At 48.6% G+C, this 17824-nt stretch overlaps 1 protein-coding gene across 17 annotated transcripts in view; it reads left to right on the forward strand.

Annotated features, from left to right (window-relative positions):
• Window positions 1-17824, forward strand: part of Trerf1 (transcriptional regulating factor 1) — a 230772-nt gene that overhangs the window by 162468 nt on the left and 50480 nt on the right. The window lies entirely within an intron of this gene.

A 17824-nucleotide genomic window follows, 5' to 3' on the forward strand; every position in this document is an offset into this window, starting at 1 on the left:
GACCGAGGGTGGGCTGAGACAGGCAGGGACCGTGGGTGGGCTGAGACAGGCAGGGACCGAGGGTGGGCTGAGACAGGCAGGGACCGAGGGTGGGCTGAGCAGACTCCAGGTGTCTGGGTGCATGCTCTTAGGCTTCTCATTAATAGATATTACTATATTTTTGGTTGTTTTAAATTTTAAAAATAATTTTATGTGTATGATGAGTGTTTTGGCTGCATGCATGTTTATGCACAATATGCATACAGTGACTGTGGAGACCAGAAGAGGGAATAAGATCCCTTGGAACTATAGTTGGTTGTAAGCTGCCATATGGGTGCTCAGAATTGGACCCTGGACTTCTGGAAAAGCCCCTAGTATCCCCTCTAAAACTGTATGTATGTGTGTGTGTGTATACACACACACATACACACACACACACACACATATATATATCCTACTATTTACTCTGTATTATGTATCCTACTATATAGTACAAGAGGCTCTAAATATGAAATCCTCCTACCTTGGCATCCTACAGACATTGCTATGTATCATCTGGCAATGACACCATGATTTTTCTTTTCCTGGACCCCAGAGAGCAGAGTCCCATCTTGACAAGTCTCAGGTTCGGAGTTGAAGCTTGTTGTCAGGGCGTCTTGGAGTCCAGGATACTGGGGGAAGGGAAAGGAGCCACCTGTGCTTCACAGGAAGCACATGTGACCTCAAGGGCATAGGGAAATGGGCAAGAGGGACCCATTTAGGTACATCATATGGATGTGTCACCGGTAACCCCCTGGAAGCCTGGAGTCTGGCGGCCTGAGGCCTGCACACAGTTAGGAGAGAGACCCAGCTGCAGATGAGCGTGGCCTAAACGACATCTGGCCTGGGTTCTGACACACCTTTATTACCACTAATACTAGGTTAGAGAGTCTGGCCTGGCCCATAGCCACATTCAGATCCACCTACACACTTGCACACACATGCACACCTGTGTCAGCACGAACCTCAGGAAGCTGCCTACAAAACCAAGGCGTGGAGCGAGTTTTACACTCTTAGGTGGCTGCTCTGCCTGGCAGGGGGAACTGAGTCTTCTTCCCTTCTCGTTTTGGATCTTTACTGTGGAAGCCCCCTTTTGCCTTGGTGCCTGGGGGCAGAGTAAGCAGGGTCATTGGTTCTTCCTGGAAGAGGACTCCAGGCTTCTGGGGCTTCTCTCTTTCCTCTGAAATCCACTTCATTCTGCTAATTGAAAGAAGGAAGGCTGAAGGTTACCCAGGAAACAAATAACCAAACCCAACCAGTCATGGCTGAGTCACTGGGCCGGATCTGAACGGTATCCATGTTAGTACTAAACATCAGAAACCTCACGCCATCCAACGCTGCACCCATCCGCAGCGGAGCGCACGGCGGCCTGTAGTGGCACTGAATCTTCAAACGCACGTGAAAAGTAGCCATTACTGTCCCTCTCTGCAGCTACCAGAATTGAGAACAGTGGCTCCGCAGTTAAGAGCCCTGCCTGCTCCTGCACAGGACCCAGGTTAAAGTTCTCATCACCCACACAAAGGCTCACACAACCAACCTGAAATTGCAGTTTCAAAAGATCTGAAGCCCTCTTCTGGTCTCCAAAGTTTCCAGGCCTGGGTGTGGTGCAAGCAAACACTTGTGAACATAAAAATAAATTTTTTATGAGGGGAGAAAAAAACATCAAAACAGAGGTTCTGAGGCTGAGGAGATGCTCAGTCACTAAAGTGTTTGTTATGTAAGTGTGAGGATGTGAGTTCAAGACCCAGCACTCAAGTCAAAGGCCAGACATGGTGGCCTATATCCCAGTGTTGGTAAAGCAGAGATGAGAGGTTCCTTGGGGATATCCTGGGCAAATCAGTTAGCTCAGGTCTCAAAAAACAAAGTGGATGGAGCCTAAGGAAAGGCAGCCCCTGACCTACCCATGCACATTAAAACAAAAGCCCCCAAGGCAAGCAGTTTGGGCCTGTAGAGCTTCCTCACCTGGCTAGTACAAAGTTGGGATTCAAACCCTGACCTTGGGCTGGAGAGATGCTCAATGGTTAAGAGCACTGACTGCTCTTCCAGAGGTCCTGAGTTCAATTCTCAGCAACCATGTGGTGGCTCACAACCATCTGTAATGGGGATCCAATGCCCTCTTCTGGTGTGTCTGAGGACAGTGACATTGTACTCACATACATGAAATAAATAAATAAATCTTTAGAAAACAAAACAAAAATCGTTGACCTCCTGACTTCAGATGCTGACCTTGTGAGGAAAGTTCTCTGCCTATGATGAGATGTTCAAGATGAAGGACTTTTAGCCCTTTAAGTATCATTCATTCACTCATTCAGTCATTGATTTTTTTGGTGTAAAGTACATCATGTTCCCTCTTATTTTTTACATGTTTATGTGCATGCAGTGCCTATGGGGGGCCAGAAGAGGGAGTCAGTGAGGTGCCAGATCTGGGTCTGCAGAATCATCCTCTACCCTTTCAGGAAGCTTAAAATAACACCACATCCTTTCTCCCACTTCCCGAATTCACATCGACATGCTGGGGAACTGTCTTGGGGCTGATGGCCGGATCCCAAGACCTTTCTGTACTGCAGTATAAATTAGCTTCTATTGACCCTTCAGAGGGCAAAGTTGAGAACTCCAAGAATCCATTAGGGAAGTCATCTCAAACCTGTCACATCTGTCGTATGGTGCGGTGCTCCATGCAGAGAAATTGTAGAAGCCCCAGTCTTTAGCAACAGAGTGTTGGAGGGGGTGGCCGTTTGACATCCATGGAGTGGCCTTAAGAAGATCTTGCCCTGGGCTGGGTCGTAGCTCAGTTCCTTACCGGGCACTGCTTAAAACCAGATGTGGTGGTGCACACTCGGCATCCCAGCACTTGATAGAGTTACTAGCACCATGGAAAGCAGCATGGTTGAGGGCTGGAAGAGCTCAGACCCCCTTGTCAGAGTGGAAGCAGGATCAGGAGTTCAGGGTCATCCTTGGCTACACACCAGGTTGGAGGCCAGCTTGGGTTACAGGAGGCCCTGTCTTCCAAACACAGAGAACTAGGAAAACTGGAAGCTCATCCCTGAGTGTTAATTTCTCATCTCTGAAATAGAGCAGTTCTGACTGGCAGGATCTAGTGGCAACAAGTACCATAACATATGTCTGCTTTGTACAGTACTTTCTAAAATGTTACTGTCGGCCGTGAAACCTGCATGCCTCTCACAGAAATCCTCACTGTCCCTCTTACAGACTCGGCCGGATCCCGAGATCTGCACAGAGTCAGAGGCTATGGGTCACTATGAGTGACCCAGGAAGGCTTGTCTTCCCCAAGTTCCACTGGTATCAGATAAACCCTGTGGTCACTGCTTCGACCACCTCAGTTGTCACTCCAGGTCGCCTTGAGCTCTATCCCCTGAGACCACAAAAGAAACAGCTATGAGCTTTTATTCTACAATTTAAAATATTTTAATAGAAAAAAAAGGCAGAGAAGGAAAATTAATTTTGTTTAACCACTCGCTCTTTTTTCTCTCTTTTTCTTTTATGGGTAGGATTACCAATTGTGTATGTGTGTGTGTGTGTGTGTGTGTGTGTGCGTGTGTGTGTGTGTGTGTGTGTGTTTATCTTGAGTGTGGGTTTATGCATGTGACTGCAGTGCCCAAAACGGTTGGAGGAGGGTGTGTCAGAGCCCTGTGAGTTGCCTGATGTGGCCTCTGGGAACAGAACTCGAATCCTCCGGAAGACCCTTATGTGGTCTTAACCACTGAGCCATCTCTCCAGCCCCACATTGCCACTGTTTTAAGTTTTAACTGGCATTCTGAGTAATGGAACATAATATTTAGACATGTTGAGCTGACAGCTGACAGGTGTGTTTTCAATACACTACCACAAATCCCGAGATGTTGGGAGGCATCGTGTGTGCAGGCGTGAGATGACCGACGGTGGTTGGGGAGGTCTCTGGTGGGCCTCGGTGGAAGCATGCATGTCCTGTGGTAGACAAGCCATGGGGGTGAGTGGCCTCCCAGAGGAAGATGAAAGTCCAGTTCCATTGCTTAAGAAGGGGATGCCATCTGCCAGGTGTAGCTCTGAGTAGAGGTTTGCTGCTGACCCTTCAGGACAGAACGAATGAGACATTCATTCATTAGACGGGACGCCATTCTGAGGGAGGAGGCAGTGGGGAGGGGAACGGTTTAGACTAGTGTCCTAAGTGCTAGAGGAAAGTGTGCTGGGTGTCCTGGCACTCTGTAGACCAGGCTGGCCTCAAACTCACAGATCAGCCTGCCTCTTCCCCCTCCCCCCATGTCCCATTTCATCAGCAAGTCCTGACAGGTTCTCTCCATATCCCTTTATCATTCCCTCAACAGTACTGTAAAAGTGCCCCCTGCCGTCTAATATACACACGGTGTCATGTGGCACCGTTCGGTCAGCTAGCTTTTCCGTAGCACGTGAAAGCTGGCGAGGCACCACAGCACACAGTCAATATTGCCTTCGCCAACCTCTACATAACTGAGGGGTGACGGGCTTTCTCCATAGCTTGTTGGCACCCCACAAACAGAACAACCACGCCCACCGACCATGACCTCCACTCTAAAAGGCCAGCCTGGGCTACACAGCCCAACCCTGTGCCGGAAGTGGATAAACAGCCTGGTGTGGTGGTTCTTACCTATAATCCTAGTAGTCAGAAAGTAGAGGCAGGAGGATGGAAAATTCATAGCCAAGCTTATGTACTTACTGAGCTCAGAGCCAGCCTGGGCTATGGGAGTCTCTACTGAAAGCAAGCAAAACTCTTTTTAAGAGGTGAATGCCGTCACGCCAGCTTTCATCCCTCACTTCTCACAGCTGTAGATAGGAGGGGGGACTCTCAGGGGTTACTAAGGAGGTGTCTCAGAATGGTAATCTTGGGGAGCCATCGGCGTTATTAAAACATTGTGCCAGGCAATGGGTCAGTGTCCGGGACAGGTTAGATGTCATTCGTGTCCTCACTTGCCAGCGGGTCCAGCTCATGAACACACCAGTGATTCTCTTGCTATTCCGATTATGCCCTCCTCTTCTGACTGCCCCCCACTGTCACCCCCACAACTGACCTCCACAAGGTACGGGGTGCACCCCAGGTTGCCAAGGGCTCTCTCCCCCAGCCAACCTAAGCTAAATCTGCTCTCTGACAATGTGTTTGCTTCTTTTACTTCCTGATCTTTAACTGCACACACAGGGATATGTTGGACAAACTTGGTCAGTGTGTTCCATAAACATTGGCTGAGTCAGCTTTGAGCCAAACCCACTTGTGGCGATGTGCATCAGGGAGGGAGAGGTGGCAAAACAGAGGCATTACGAAGCAGTTTTGCTCCCCTGGAACTTAAAAGCTAGTATTGGTTAAAAGGTAGAATGGCCACATTTCCCACAACCAGGGGGGCTTGCCCAGCCTGCACCACAGCCAGTGAGGGTTCAGGTCTTTTTCCACATTCCCCAGCGGCTCCCCACCCATCACTATTCTCAGTGATGGCTCACTTCAGCCTCTTGTCCCCTAGCAGCAAGAGATCATCTTTTGACAAGAAGCTTGGACGGGCAGCTAATGGGGCAGGGATGGACGGATAGGATGGCTGTCTTGAGCAGGTCCAGACAGGCACAAGGGGACATCTCAGGCCCAAAAGGAAGGATTACCAGAGGGAGGGGCGGTAAGCTCAGAAAGGGCAAGATGCCCTCTACACTCCCGAGGCCCTTCCCCTGCAGACCCGGACAGCCAGCTTTGCGATTCCTCCTGCTGTCCACACACAGAACTTACCACGCCGGGGCCTCTTGGTCAGCTTCCGTTCTGCAGCACAGGATCTCTAAAGGGATTGATGTTACGGTCATTTTCCTCGATGCTTTGACTGGGGGTCTGGAGGGATACAGTCCCTCATGGTAGGGAAGGTCGAAGAAGGCCTAGGTCTTCTACCCAAAAGGTCCCATTCTTTCCCAGCACCCCCAGCCGGGCACCAAGTGTCTGAACACATGAACCTGCAGGGGACATTTCACATTCAAATTGTACCTGGTAAACAGCAACCTGCAGTCTCTTAACCATGACATCCTGTAATTTGGAACAAGTTTAGAATAAGGTCCTCCTACCTCAGTCTTTCACTGGGCCCATGACTTGGCCCTGCCCACACCCAATTCATTCCTTCATCTCTGTATACCTTGCATTCCTCCTCCCACCCCCAGTAGCTTGGCAGGGGCCTTGAGACACTTCTCCAGGATCCTCACATCAGGACTTCTCTTTGACTGGGTTTGCAGGGCCTCCCCTAGCACAAGGAAAGACAAAAGAGAGTTCGCCAGGGGCAACTGTGTAACTGAGTCAAATCTCGAACCTTTGTTCTGAGCTCTGAGGCCTTCTGTCCAGATCCACTGAGGCTCTAACTCCAACAGAGTACCCAGATTCCTGTGACCCGAAGGTTTGCGGGACACACACTCTCCTTGGGTAGGTGGCTCACAGTGCCAGTGCCAGCTGCATCCCTCTCTCTGGAGCCCTGCAGAGGGAGCTGCACTGTGGGGCTGACCCTCTGGAGCTCTCTTGATTTCTTGAGCCACTCCCCAGGATATCTGGTGTGGGACTTATAGCATAGAAATGGAGCTGTTGAGAACTTGTGTTTTCTTAGCTTAATAATTCACTCTGAGACTATAAGTGGGCCTCATCCCCCACACCTTCCCCTCCATCTTAATCCTCCAGTCCCTGAGGCCTTGATGGAATAGCTAGGTGGATGTCTCCTCTCTTCTTTCTACCTCACCCTGCACATGGCAGCCCCTGGAGTGGGGATCTTTGTTCTGGCTGTGGACCTAGGGCTCATTCAGGTCGTGTGCCTCAAGGACAATGGTGGTTATTTCCTGAGAGCCCTGGCTCCACACCACTCTTCCCTCCAGAGATCCCGGGTCTCTAACAGCAAGGACCTATCCACTGCCCCGCCCCACCCCCACCTCCCAGCCCTGGCTAGAATAACTTTACTCTCCCAGGAGATTAGAGGCCTACCCTGTGGTCTCTCTACCCTGGAAGGTCAGGATTGCTTGAGATGCCCCTCCTGCGGAGAGGCACCTCCTTCTTGTGTACTTTCCTGAGGGGCTTTTGTAAGCATCCCAGCCTGCAGACTGCAGGGTCAAAGGCACATCTGTCGTAGCAGGGTGTCCTCACACTGGGTCCTAGATGGGTTTGTGTGAAACAGTGTGAAGAGTAGAGAAGATGTCAGCCTCCGAAACCATCCAGTCTCCGGCCCATTTGACTGTGCACCTCGTAAGACCTGTTCTTATTCCTGACACAAAGCTTTGCCTGTTGCTTCTGTGCCCTTTGCCCCCTAGACAGCTGTAAGGCTCATGCTGTGACTGCAAACACCAACTGCCTGGAGAACATGAATTTTGGTTTCCACGGGTCAATATGGATTTTATTTGGGGCTCCTTCTAAGAAAGAAACCTTTACGTCAATTATTTGTAGAAATTATATGTGGAAATAGTAGTTGCTGTCCAGAGGGAATACACAGGGTCAGAGAGTCTATGGAGCGAAGCCCAGGGCTCCTCACTTTACCTCAGTGCCCCTCAAACGACCTCACATCCACTCGGTGCCCAGGGTCCTAATCAGCCTGCCTGGTACTGGCCAAGTACAGAAGTGTGTGACATGTGAACACACGGAGGTCAGGGTTCAGCCATGGGTATCTGTGGCAGGGTCTCGCACTGAGCCTGGATCTCACTGTTTCGACTAGACTAGCTTGTTAGTAAGCCCCACGGATATTCTGCTGTCTGTACCCCCACCTCAGCATTGGGGTTGCAGGCCTGAGCCACCATAGGGAGCTTTTATGTAGGTGCTAGGGATCCCAACTCAGACCTTCAAATTTGTACAGTAAGCGCTTCCCTTCCCCACCCCTCCAAGCATCTCTCTAACCCACTGACTTCAGATTTGATAAGACTTCATTTCCTCCTGGCTAGCCTTGAACCCAATGTATAGCCAAGGATGGCCTCAAACCCTTGTTCCCGTGCCTCTGTGTCGCAAGTACTAGGATTATAGACATACTTCACTACAGTTAACAAACGTCAACAACCCTGGTAAGGAGCTATCCCTAGACCAGAGGAAAAATTGCTTTGACGGTGAGGACCAGGAGTCTCCATACCCAGCAGAGCCAGGAAGCAGCACCCGGTCTGTCTATCGCAGGTTCCCAGGCTGGGGGTCAGGCAATGTTGTCACTGCACTAGAGGGTAAAGAGATCAGTGTCCCTCAGAACCACTGGAAAATTCTCCCGTGGCTGAGAGTCATCCTCAAACCCTGGGAGGGGAAGAGCAGGGTCAAGAAGGAAGGCATTCTTATGTGCTGGGGAGACTTAGGCAGTAAGCACCGCCATTGGCAGAGCTGGGGAGACTTAGCCACTAAGCACCGCCATTGGCAGAGCTGGGGAGACTTAGACAGTAAGCACCGCCATTAGCAGTGCTGGGGAGACTTAGACAGTAAGCACCATCATTGGCAGAGCTGGGGAGACTTAGACAGTAAGCACCGCCATTGGCAGAGCTGGGGAGACTTAGACACTAAGCACCACCATTGGCAGAGCATCTGGGGAGACTTAGACACTAAGCACCGCCATTGGCAGAGCTGGGGAGACTTAGACAGTAAGCACCGCCATTAGCAGTGCTGGGGAGACTTAGACAGTAAGCACCATCATTGGCAGAGCTGGGGAGACTTAGACAGTAAGCACCATCATTGGCAGAGCTGGGGAGACTTAGACACTAAGCACCGCCATTGGCAGAGCTGGGGAGACTTAGACAGTAAGCACCATCATTGGCAGAGCTGGGGAGACTTAGGCACTAAGCACCACCATTGGCAGAGCATCTCTATAATCAGGTTACTGGGTTGTAAAATGCCCTCCGGCACTATTTAGAGGACTAGTCAGAAAGCATTTAGGGCAGTGACATCCACTGCTGGAAAGAGGAGCAGGGGCCCACACTGTAGCTGCTGCCTCCTGAAGGGGAGGGGGAATCCCAGAGGGATCTGAGTTAAGCGTCCTTGAAAGCCAGCAGGAAGATTTGCCTAAAGCATAAGCCAACACCTTTGGGGAAGGGTATAGAGTCTCTAAATGATGGCCCTGGCTGGAACAACGAAAGGCCTCCTGGAATTTCCTCCTCAAAGTCGTGGTTTGGCAAGAATGGGGTGTTAACCTTTCTGAATTGTTAGCAAACAAGTTCTGCAGAGACCTCAGCCAAAGTCAACTTCCTCCACACTTGTGCCTGTCTGTCTCTCTCATTCAAATGCTGCCCCCAAGACAGATGTCTTCCTTACTGATTGTACCCCCATCTCCTGGTGCTCCAAGCTGGGGGGTCGGGGAGGACTTTAATGCTGGAGTCAAGGGCCAGACAGTGGCTGGGATCGTCACATCTATTCCTGTGCCGTCAGTTAGGGGGAGGGGTGTGTGTCTGTCTGTGTGTCTGTGTGTGTGTGCGTGTATGTGGTGTGTGTGTGTGTGTGTGTGTGTGTGTGTGTGTGTGTGTGTGTGTGTGCTCTATGGCTCTCCATTGTACTCCTGTGAGGCAGAGTCTCTCCCTGAGCCTGGAGCACTGCTGGCAAGCTGTCATGTTCTCCTTTCTCCACCCCATACATGGTATTTATTACATGGGTAGCCACAGCAACATTTTACATGGATGCTGGGATCTGAACTCAAGTCCTCATTTGTGTACAGCCAAGCCCTCTTACCCACTGAGCCACTTCTTCAGCCCCATAAGGAGGCTTTTTAATAGAAGGAAAAGTATAAGAAGGAGGTTTGAGAAGGGGGGATTTTTTTCTTACCATAAGAAAATTAGAGGGGATTCCAGTTCCAGCTCCTATAAGTGTAAGCCTCGTGAGACCAGGAGCCTTGACTTGGCTGTGTTAGAGCATGCTGACACACACCCAGTCCATAGCCACTTTCGTGATAGTCAGCAGTTATAACAGACCGCACAGTACCCAGACAACACTTAGTAACTGCTCCTCTCTGTGTAAGTGTGCCAGCTCCTACGAGGCCTCTGCAGAACCTTGCTCTGATCTATACCACTCCATGGATCCAGTGTGTTGGGGCCCTAGACCCATCAGGAAACAGAAGGCATGTTTCTCAGCCCATATCAGAGGCCAGAACCTGGGGGGTGAACTGGTCCACGATAGGTGTCATTTGCCTGGCTCAGTATTTCAGTTCTGCAAATGTTCACTGAGCATGTATGAGGACCCAGTCACAGGGACACAAGATGCCTCTTGGTGACTGGCACAGCAGCCATGGGTTGTCCGTCCCAGGGTCTTGTGGCAGGAAAGACAGGCTCACCCCGGTGGGGAAGTATGGAGGCAGAGCTGAGTTCCAAGCGGTCATTTATTTATCTGGCTCATTCTGGAGTGCCTGAGCCTCATTTCTAGTAGGGAACAGAGTGAATAAATGTGAAAGCAGTGGTGTCTCTGGTGTGTTTAAAACGCTTCTGGTGCCGATTACCCAGAAGGCTATGCGCACCGTGGGCAAAGCTGTTACCTCATTAGGAAAATAATAAGGCAACAAAAGCAATACAGACAACAACATTAAGAGTAATTACACAAGGAAAAGGATAAGGTACCACCCGCCATCCCCAGCCTGTCAGCAGCTCTGAAGACTGACAAGCCAAGGTGATAAATGGCTTCTAGGCTTTTCAGTGATATGTGTAAAGTGGCAGGAAGTTTGGCAAGATGCTGACTGGGGCCCTAACATGCTGTCATTTGTTAGTGTGGCTCTGCACCACTGTCCTCAGGATGTGTAAGGGAGCGGGCCGCTGGGGTCAGGCCGCAGAGGCTCCTCATAAACTTTCTCTTTCTGAATTTTTGCTGTAGTTTGTTACTTTATTTTCAAGTATTCATTTGAGATCTTTTGTACCTTTCTAGATGTTGCTCTTAGCCTTTGAGTTTTGAACCATGTGTGAATAGACATTCAGACAATTACACAAATTATATGCAAAGGGACTGGCATGTGCTGTGCCCACGGCCTCCCTGTGCTGTGTGGGGATTTGCTCTCTTCGTTGACCAAATGGTTCATGGTAGCTGTGAGCCAGGTGCTGTTCCAGTCTCAGAGGGCACATGCCTAGGTCTCGCTTTCTCCATCCATACTATGGGGAAACAAGATGATCCCTAAGACTGTGTGTGCCTCAGCGTGAGCATAGAGGAGACACAGAAGGAAGGAGCGGTAAGGCACAGACTGGCAGCCGCCCTGGACAGTCGTAAGACAAGCTTTCCACTTTCCATGTTTCCGTTGCTGTGGAGAGACATCATGACCAAGGCAACCTTATAAAGGACAGCATTTCATTGGGGCTGGCTTACAGGAGAGGTTCAGTCCATTATCACCAAGGTGGGAAACATGGCAGCGTCCACGCAGGTATAGCGCTAGAAGAGCTGAGAGTTCTACATCTTGTTCTGAAGGCAACCAGGAGAAGACTGGCATCCTTGGGCAACTAGGAGGAAGCTCTCTTCTGCAGTGGTGGAACCTGAGCATAGAGGAGACCTCCAAAGCTCACTCCCATCACACTTCCTCCAACAAAGCCACACCTCCTGGAGTTCCAGACAGTTGTGTGCCGCCACGTAGGTGCTAGGAACAGAACCCCATCCTATACAAAAACAGCAAGTGCCTTGTTTGTTTGTTTGTTTTGTTTTTTGTTTTTCGAGACTGTTCATTGGCACAGTTTAAAACAGGAGGTTGGTTTCCTGTGGATAAACAAGAAAGGGTCTGATGTAGACTATGGAGGTGGGGCGGGTGAACTTTCTTAGAAAGAATTAGGCTAAGATTTCAGAGATAAGGAAGACTCGGCTAGAGAAAAGAGAGAGAAGAGTTTTCTTTCTTTTTTTGTTTTCGTTTTTGTTTTTTTCCAGGACAGGGTTTCTCTGTGTAGCCCTGGCTGTCCTGGAACTCACTCTGTAGACCAGGCTGGCCTTGAACTCAGAAATCCGCCTGCCTCTGCCTCCCAGGTGCTGGGATTAAATGCGTGCGCCACCACCGCCCAGCCGAGAGAAAAGTTTTCTAGTGGTGAGGAGTAGTGCTTGCAAAGGCCCTGTGGAAATACTGGGGAACTGTGGAAAGGCTGTGCGGCGCCTGGTGGCCTTGTTAACAGTTGTGATTTTTAACTAGGAGCATAAAGGCATCTGTTTACATTGCGGGATGGGGAGATAGATTGGTTACATTTCTAAAGTCCATTCTGCTGCTATCTAGATGACAGACCAGAATGGAATGGGGGTCAGGGGTCCACAGGCAACCTTGGGGTGACAGGGGTGAAACCGGAGAAATGGGCGTGGAATTAAGAAAATGTTTAGGGATGGCAGAAGTGGTGCTTAGGGTAAAGGGCTTGTGGTATATGCCTGATGACTTGAGTTCAATCCCTCTGAGTACTCACAAAGGTGGAAGAGACTCTTGGAATTGTCCTCCAGTCTATATGGACACTGTGACATTGTCACACCACACACACACAACACATACACACAAGCACATGTGCACACACACACAGCACATATCACATACCGTAAATTTAAATTTCATTTTTAATTATGTGTGTATCTATGAATGAGTATGTGAACATGATGAATGTAGATGCCTGTGGAAACCAGAGGCATCTGATGCCGCTGGGGCTGTAGTTAGAGGGCATTGGGAACCGCCTACCGTGAGCGCTGAGAACAAGCCATGGGGCTTTTGTAAGAGGTGTACCACTCATGACCACTGAGCCATCTTTTCAACACCAAATAAATCATCGTTTAAAGGGAGTACTAAGAGGGGGCTGGGGCTGAGGCACAGACGGTAGACTGCTCTTCTTATATATGTGAGGCCCTGGGTTTGATTCCACAGCACTGTGTAAACCAGTCATGGTGGCATGAAGGTTGGAAGCTCAAGGATATTGTGGGCTACATAATGAATTCGAGGCCAACCTGGATTACATGAGACCCTCTCAAAACAAACAAACAAACAAACAAAACCAATAAGAGCAAAGCTGTTAGGAGAAGCTGTGAAGTGTGGAGGTTGGTTAAGGGGAAGGAGGCAGTATGGAGGAACAGAAGTTTAGGACAAAAGGCAATCAAGAAATTAAGGGCTGGGGAGTGGCTCAGCCATTGAGAGTGCTTGCTGTTCTTCCAGAAGACCTGAGTTTAGTTCGCAGCACTCACACTGAGCAGCTCAATTATAACTCCAGCTGCAGGGGATGCAGCATCCTCTTCCGGCCCCCATGGGAACACACAGAAATACAGACACTTCAATAATTTTTTTTTTTTTTTTTTTTGGTTTTTCAAGACAGGGTTTCTCTGTGTAGCCGTGGCTGTCCTGGTACTCACTCTGTAGACCAGGCTGGCCTCAAACTCAGAAATCCGCCTGCCTCTGCCTCCCAAGTGCTAGGATTAAAGGCGTGCACCACCACTGCCCGGCAATAATTAATTTTTTTAAGAAATAATAGAACCTTAGGTAGACTTGGGGTTGGAGTCAGGCTGGACACCCTAGGAATGTGTAGTTTGAATTCAGAACTGAAAGTGACCTGGTACGTTGGCATGTTGGAGACGGGCTGCAGAGAGCTCTGCATATGGGGCCTGTCTTAGTGTTTTACTGCTGTGAACAGACACCATGACTATAGCCATTCTCATAAGGACATTTAATTGGGGCTGGCTTACAGGTTCAGAGGTTCAGTCCATTATCATCAAGGCAGGAACATGGCAGTATCCAGGCAGGCATGGTGCAGGAGGAGCTGAGAATTCTACATCTTTATCTGAAGGCTGCTAGTAGAATACTGATTTCCAGGCAGCTAGGATGAGGGTCTTAAAGCCCATGCCCACACCTATTCCAGCAAGGCCTCTCCTCCAAATAGTACTACTCCTTGGCCTAGACATACTCAAACCACCACAGGGGGACAGCATGTGCCAAGGTCCTGTTGTGAGATAGAGCACATCAAGTCGATGAAAAAGATCCTTGAAAGACTGGCCAATCTGTAACAGATGAGGTTGAGTTACATTGAACCCTTGAACGTGGCAGTGGTAGGCTGAAGTAGGCAGCTGTCCAAGAGCTCAGCTTCTGCCAGCTAGGCAGGTAGGGCTTCTCTGGGAGAGCTAGACGGAAAGACAGAGTGTCTCCTCAGACTGGGACGACAGGCTCTGAAGAGCAGAACATTGCAAGGGCTGATTCTCCTGTCTCTCCCTCTCTGTGCTTATGTGGGTCCAGGCCCTCACCTGAATGCAGGTAGGCCAATGCTTTCTGGTTGATACACATCAGTCCCTGATCAGAGCTGGATTCCTTGATAAAAGGCAATTTCTGTTTTGAGATATGTCCCAGTTTCACTTCTGTTGCTGGGATAAAATATCCTGACAATAAATGTCATGGGTCCTGGAGAGACGGCTCAGTGGTTAAGAACTGGCTGTCCTTCTAGAGGACCCAGGTTTGATTCCCACCAGCCATTTCACTACTCACAACCATCTGTATGTAATTCCAGTCCCAAGGGAGCCAATGCCACCTGCTGGCCTCCACAGGCACCACACACATGGTGCTCAAACAGGCATGTAGGAAAAGCATAAAATACACAGAAAATAAAAATAAAGGGGAAAAATGAGCAACTTTGAGAGAAAGGAACTCATTTTAGTTTACAATTCCAGATTGTCGTCCATCGCTATGGGTATGTCACAACAGCAGGAGCCTGAGGTAGCTGGTCACAAGCACAGTCAAGCAGAAAGAAATGAGTGCATATATGCTTGCTTGTTCTGGCATGATTGTGCTCCACCTGATTTCTCTATGCTTATGTAGTTCAGAAGCCCCAGCATAAGGAATGGTGCTGCCCACAGTGGGCTGGGCCTCCCACACCAGTTAATTAAGATAACCCTCCATAGAGATGCCTACAGCCAACCCAGTGTAGACAGTCCCTCACTGACACGCTCTTTCTAGAGCGGTTGTGTCAAGTTGACAGAACTAACCATTGCAGTGGAAGTGGGCAAGAAGTGCTGGCTGTAAACTCCTAACCAGCTCCCCTGTGGTGGGGGCCATCTTTTGAGCAGTGAGGGATGCTGCTTCTGGAACATACCACCCGTGTTCCTAGCACCCTTGTGCAACTTCTGAGAAGTCGTCGGGGACTGCCCCTCACTTTCCACACCACCTCAAGTTCAGAGTGAACTCCAGATGTTTCTGCTTATAAAAAATTCTCCCCAAAATAAGTTTGTAGAACTCCTTTGTCTTCAATTTTTGAGACAGGATCTTATATAGCCCAGAATGGCCTTCATCCCTCGGGATCCTCCTGGCTCCAAGTGCTAGAGTTACAGGCATGTGTCACCATGCCCAACTTAGTTTTTGTAAAATTCTTCACCCCCTGGCTCATGTTCAAGTTTACATCTATGGTTTTCATCATGTTTGCCAATGTGATCTCCAGGATATTATAAATATTGATATTTAAGTAAAACTATGACATCACCATTACTCATTTCACACACACACACAGTCATACACACTCATTCTCACACAACACATGCAGACACACATACTGTGTCCTCTTTACTCCTTGAAACTCTGTTTATCTTTAACTCCCCCAGGACTTCTATGTGTAACATATTTTTAGGTTTGAAAGCTTTTTCCTTTGGGTCCCCATCCTATTGGTCTGTAACAATTTTATATAAAGTTGACATTTTCCAGCTTCTGAACCATGAATCTGTATTAAACTTTCTTCTGGTTTGAGTCGTAATTATAATTTTAATAGTGCACAATTGATCAGACCACAGGTAAATAATAAACAGGAAAAAAGTAAAATTATATTGGAAATGTGTAACTCAGGACAGTGAATGACTTTTTAAAAATAAACTTCTCACTGGGCTGGCTTGTTGCTCAGTTAGTAATTTGCCTTGCCTGCCTCAGGCCCTGGGTTTGATCCCCAGCACTGTAGAAAGCTGAGGTCCCCATTCCTGTAATCCCAACACTTAGGTAGAATCAAGATAGTCAGAAGCTAAGGGTAATCGTCAGCTACACAACAAGCTCAAGGCCAGCCTGGGCTACTTGAAACTTTAGAGAGACAGCTCACTGGTTAAGAGCAGTTTCTGCTCTTCCAGAAAATTAGCTCAATTCCCAGCACCCATGGTCGGGGAATGGTAACATTCAGGGGATCTGACACCTTCTGGCCTCCATAAATACCCACATTCATCTGTACATAAACACACGTGCTCATATAAAGAGATAGCTTGAAATAATCTAAGAAGATTATTTATTGCTAGTATGCGAGCAGGACCAGCATTTTCCATCTATCCAGATATAAGCACAGAAAACCATTGTTCACAGTCAATTGGAAGAACACAAGAGTTTTATCTTAAAAAAAATAAAATAAAATAAAATAAAATAAAACAGGGAAATCTCAGAGCTAGAGAGAAGGTTCTGTGATCAAGAGCACTTGCTGGTCTTCCAGGGGACCCAGGTTCAGTTCCCAGGTCCACATGAGGTGGGTCAAAAGCATCTGCTCTCCTGCTGCCTGGGACCCAGTGCTCCCTGGCCTCAGCAGGCACTGCACGCATAAGATGCACACGAACTCACACCACACACATGCAGATACATTTAAGAATCTGTGATTAAATCTTTAAAAAAAAACTTCATTGATGTTTAGTGTGTATGGTGCCAGGTATCCAGCCCCGCTGTCATTGTGCATGTGATCACTAACCTATTCTGTTAAATACACATTTTCTTAAAGCAAGATCACTCAGTTCTTTGATCTGCTTCTGAATTCTACACCAAAATCATGATTCATCACCCAAAATTTGCATTTGATTGTTTATATTAGAATTTACTTTTACATTTTATTTCTCTATTATTGTATGATGTGTTTGGGAATGGGTGTGCATGCCGTGACATGGGCATCAGGGTCAGAAGACAACTTTGTACAGCCATAGAACTTCTTTGGGGTTTGTTTGTTTGTTTTTTAAGATTTATTTTTGGTCTGTGAGTTCATATGTTCAAGTACCCTAAGAAGCTAGAAAAGGGCATCAGGTCCCCTGGAGGTGGAGTTACAGGAGGTTGTGAATGTCCCGGCTTGGGTGCTGGGAAGGGAACTCGGGGCTTCTACATGAACAAGAGGTGTTCTTTAATCACTGAGCCATCTCTCCAGCCCCATAGGACTTAATGAGAAAGGGATTAGAAACCAGAGGGCTAATGAGATGCCTCAGCAGGTACAGGAGCTTGCTGCCAAGCTCAATGATCCAAGTTCGATCCCCAGAACCCACAGGGTGGGAGGAGAGAGCTGACTTCCACACGCACTGTGGCACATGAACACTTGAACACTCAAATGTGCATATGTGCACACATATACACAATCAATAAATAAACAAGCAAATAATGAATCCGGTTGACATCTGCGCTGGTTTACCTTTCCTTTTGTTAAAGAGGAGAGCAGATAGGAAAGGACCACGTGTACCTCTCTCATCCCCCTGTTTTAGAAAAGTACTTCTGTGGGCCTTCAGGAACCTGAGAACTGTTTCCTCGTAGAGTCTGGAGTGCATGTGCTGTGCCTGCAAAGCCCTCCTGTGCTCCCAGAGATTCACAGCCCAGTTTGTAAATGAAAGAACTGGAACGAAAAGGGGAAGGCTGGGAGGAGGCTCACTTGCTGCAGAAATGTGAGGACCCGAGTTCAAGTCCCCACCACCCGTATAAAAAGCTGGATGTGCCTGTCTGTGGCTATAACTCCAGCACTGTGGGTGGCCTAGAGAAGGGGAGCGTGGAAGCTTGCTGGATACCAGTCTAAGGTAAGGTTCATTGAGAGACCCTGGAATAAGTGGGAATTGATTGAGCAACATGCCGGAGTCCTCTGACCTGCACATACTCACTTGCTCCCCCTGGGGGTAAGTATACAAACCATACACCGTGGTACTCCCCCTGGAGATCAGAGT

The sequence above is a fragment of the Mastomys coucha genome, unplaced genomic scaffold, assembly GCF_008632895.1.
Source record: "Mastomys coucha isolate ucsf_1 unplaced genomic scaffold, UCSF_Mcou_1 pScaffold3, whole genome shotgun sequence".
Classification (NCBI taxonomy): Eukaryota; Metazoa; Chordata; class Mammalia; order Rodentia; family Muridae; genus Mastomys; species Mastomys coucha.